Below are 4,535 nucleotides of genomic sequence, written 5' to 3' on the forward strand. Positions count from 1 at the left end.
TCAGTCATGTGACAAAGGAACTCAACTACATGGTTCTTATGCATCAAACATTTTGTATGTTACATGATATTAATACATGAGTGATTATCTAATGTGGAAATGAATGCTAAGGATTATACTACATAGATGAAGCGCTGGCTCATAGGACCAGTTCAATGTGAAGCATGGTTATGGCATAGGAGACTTGAACATCTGTCTACATGTTATACACACATTTTATTTTTATTTTATTTTCTTTCAGTAGTATGTCACTTAGACGTGTGTGCCTTCTGGTTAAATTCAATAGACAAACCTTTAAATCAAATAACACAAGGGTTGATTTACTATTTTCATCGATTCATTATGATGTATGTACACGACTCTAATAATTGGGAGTCTTAACTTTCTTTCTTCTTCTGAGTATTTATGGATGATTGCACTCGAATAACCTGACTTTACTTCTTGAAACACAAATAAGAAGTTTCAAAACCAATTTCAAAAGAATATTCAAATTTGATATGATAATGAAGGAAAATTTGTTAGCACTGTATACAAATCAATTATTTTGAATCAAGGGGATAATTCATCAAACTACATGCTCACATACTCCAATGTAACTTTATTGAATTGAAATTGGGTATAACTACAACTCCCAAAACAGTTGTACGAGGGAGAAGCAATGTTTAGACACTTTGAGTTGGTTAAAATATGTTGAGCCAAAAAACCGTTTTCTATTGGAAATGATCTATAGATCGAGTCATGAATTCCTAATTTTTTTTTAATTCTAAAGCTATCACCACAACCACTTACCTTACTAATTTGCTCCCAACCAACATCCTCAAACTAAAAACTCCATTACAAACTCTATCAAAATTTACCAAATTGCCACTGCTCTTACTCTTCGACCACGAATCTTTGGCTGCTATGTTTTTGTCCACACACCCAAAATGAATTGAACCAAACTTGATCTTTGTGTTTAGAAATGTGTATTCAGTCTCATGAATACTGAAACCTTTTGGAAGTCCATTTGTTGTTACTGAACGAACCTATACGGGAGGAAATGGTAGAGCAGGGTGAACTTCCACAAGAAGAAACACTAATTAGATATGTGTTACCTCCTAGTCAAACACGGGAGTCCCACCTAAATGACTCTCTCTAACAAAGGAGACTTGAGGTACGAAGTATCCGGTAACCAATACAGCAAAAGGAAAACCTTTTGAAGAAGCTATGGCTTTTGTTTTATAGCTATTATGAAGAAACTCCAGCCACTATGAAACAAGCCTTGGAATCGAAGAACCGGAAAGATGCAATGGAAACGAAGATGGAGGCATTGATGAACAACTACACATGGGAAATGTGCGCACTTCCATTAGGAATAATATCCGGTGGGTTGTCGTTGAGTGTTTTTTACAAATAAGCATAAACAAGGTGGGACTATTGAAAGGTATAAAGCCCGATTATCTTGTTTCGTTGAATAACCCAATGTATTTATCTATAATTACTTCTATCATCTTTCATTATAAATCATGATTAATAATACGCAATTCTTCTTTTTTTCAGTACTTGTTATCAAAATATTACAGCATATGGAATCATGCTTTCTTTCAAAACCTGTTGTATGTGCACTAGTAGGCAATAACAATTCCTAATTTGGGAGACAATATAAAAAAAATATTGATCATGCTTTAAACATATGATAAAAAAACAAACATCATATAATCATTAAAGTCCAAACCAAATAATATTTTTTTTACCACACCGACTCTTTTAGTCAAACATTTTCCATAATCAAGAACACACCATAAAATTTCTTATATGTTTCCATTGTAATTCCACATCATCTCTTGGTCACTCATCAAAACCCTTTTCCCAAAATCATTCTGTTGAGCATTCAATGCATTAAATCTTTCACCTGCCTGATGAAAGATGTGATTATGGTGATCAGAATACAAATTTGAGCTTCCTTTTTGTTTCTTGTATCTCAATAGAAAATTAATGTGATCCCACTTAGCTTTGCAGATCAATGCACTCCTATTGTAACCTAAACCAGCCATTATCAAAGAAATTTCTTCCCAGAGAACATTTTCCATAAACCTACCTTCCTCAAATCTTGTTTCCATGCCACTTCTTAATTGTATTAGTTGTGTAATCTCATTCTCTTCCAGTCACTGGCAACTTGGTCTTGATCATTACGATACTCCGCACAAAAAGTCTCGATTGTTGATTCATTCTTAGTTAATTTGTGCAAGGCTTCCATTATATTTGAATCTCGAGACCGCATTCGTGCTAGTTCATTCGCTCGAAATGTTCTTTCCAACTCTAACCTTGCAGCCTCTTCTTTCCTCCTTTGTTGCTCTTTTGAAATTCTCTCATTTTCTTTCTCTTCTATTGTATTCATCACCTTTTCCATCCATTTTTCTTGCTTCTCCATAAGTGTGTTCATCTTTGTTTCAATGAAGTTTGATATCACAGTCTTCCAACGCTTCTTCCCGAGCATTCTCTTGTCAATTGTTTGGTCATTTTCTTCCGTAAATGGAGGCAAAGTTGCGTTAGTGACTGAAACCTTGTTAGCATTAATATTGGTAATATTAGTGTTACTTGTTTCCCCATATATAGCTTCTAATTGGTGAAAGAATCTGTAATGCTTCTGGTCTTGTCTTCCAGATTTCCCTGCTTTCCCTTCTTTAATCTTCTTGTAATATTTGTACAAGTTTTCAAACTTCACACTGCATTTTTTCCCAGTTCTCTTATACCCATGCTCAACATACATTATCCTGAAAAGTAAACAACAAAATGAATTAATTATTGAGAAAGGAAAAGGTATGAGGAAGGCTTTTCAAGTGGCAGTGAATCTATTAGCAGTCTTTATAACTCTTCAAGATGAACAATAAAGATGAGCCATTTTAGCCTCATTTTATGCTGATCATATACTACTTTATTGACCTGAAGGAAGTAAAAAGTTTCCATGAAAGCTATTAAAATAACTTAAAGTGAACCATTTAAACCCTTCAAGCACACCGTTAAAGTTTCTGAAGTGAAGCTGTAATATGTTCATATTATGAAAGAATAATTAAAGCTTGGATTAATAAACTCTACAATGGCATATAAGAAGGAAAGAAAACAAAAAGAAGTGAAAGGCTTGTCCACTTTATAGAATAATTTTCAAGAAAGCTGCTAAAAGTTATAAGAGAACTAGTTAAACCCTTCAAGCATAACATCTAATTTTTGGAGATTAACCTTGTGTTTACATCAAGAAAGGGCAAGGCTTTGATCTTTAAACATTAAACTAACATATAAGAAAGAAAAAAAGAGAAATGAAGTGATTATACTACTACAAAAACATGTATTTGATACGACCAAATCCGTAACAGTTTCGCATCAAATACCTGTTTGTTTTAGTAGTAATTAATTAGCTTAGCTAGAAAGGTGAGAATTCTATGATCTCAAGAAACCCTACTTGAGTGAACAAAAACTTAATTAGCTTCTGGATCTAAAGCCAGAAAATATTAAAATATATAAATATATTTGTGTAACTTGTAAGATGTTGAGATATAGAGAGAATTAAAGAGACACCTTGAAACTTCTTCCCACAAAGGGCCCTTGTGTTTAACTCCCTTGAACTGAGAATCAAGCCTTGATCTGATATCAAGAAGTGCTAGGGTTTCTTCCTTTGGCCATCTCCCATCAATCTCCATGTTTACACAAGCGCCACCTCTGCCACTGTCGCCACTAAGACCTGAAGTTGTCGACAACATACCCATCGTTGAATCGGATCCAAACGACATATTACCACCACCACCATCACCACCTCCTAGCATCACCATGGCATAGTTCAGGTCTCTAGGAGGTTGCGGTAAGGCTGGGAAGACCAGCCTTCCATTCATGTAGTTGGTGATCTCATCCATCAAGTTTCTTTTCTATCTTTTTCAATGGTGCTTCAAATTAGGATAAGGAAGAAGCTGATCTTGCTTTCACAAGGAGAAATATCAGTATATTATAATTAGTTTGGACCCAGTTATGTGCTTGTTATTAAAGAATACATACCCTAAAATAGTAGAGACTATGTGTATAATATATTAATGGGTCAGCTGTAGATACACAGTCTAATACCACACTATTTTAAACGGTCATCCAGATATAGAGGTAGGACGACTGTTTTGACAACAAATTTCAACGGTTAACCATCTCAAGAACCACCGTCTGGATAGAGGTTAGACGACCGTTTTGACCAAAAGTTTTCAAAGTTTGATCATCTAAAGATTAGAACGGCCGACCGTTGTTTTGATAAAAGTATTATCAAGTTTGAATTTTTTATTTTTTTTTGTTCAAAATAGCCGTCTGTGTGTTTTATGAGCGACCGTCTGATGGTGTGAAATCAGATAGGGGTAGTGTAGCTAAAACATGACTCTATATTAACATGTATAATTGTATTTCAAATTTCAATCATCTATATACAATGTATACTTCAAATGCATTATCTTACATCTCTCTCTCTCTCTCTCTCTCTCTCAACCAGGCAGAAGCTCAGACTGGTAACATTACAGGTTCTGGTGACA

General features: G+C 34.6%; 1 pseudogene; it reads right to left on the minus strand.

The window, feature by feature from the left end:
- Positions 1–1,679: 1,679 nt before the first annotated feature.
- On the minus strand, positions 1,680–3,993 carry LOC143581373 (trihelix transcription factor PTL-like; annotated as a pseudogene).
- Between the last annotated feature and the right edge of the window lie 542 nt (positions 3,994–4,535).

This window comes from Bidens hawaiensis, unplaced genomic scaffold (genome assembly GCF_021521415.1).
Source record: "Bidens hawaiensis isolate Kalapana, Puna unplaced genomic scaffold, B.hawaiensis_p1.1 tig00030888_1, whole genome shotgun sequence".
NCBI lineage: Eukaryota > Viridiplantae > Streptophyta > Magnoliopsida > Asterales > Asteraceae > Bidens > Bidens hawaiensis.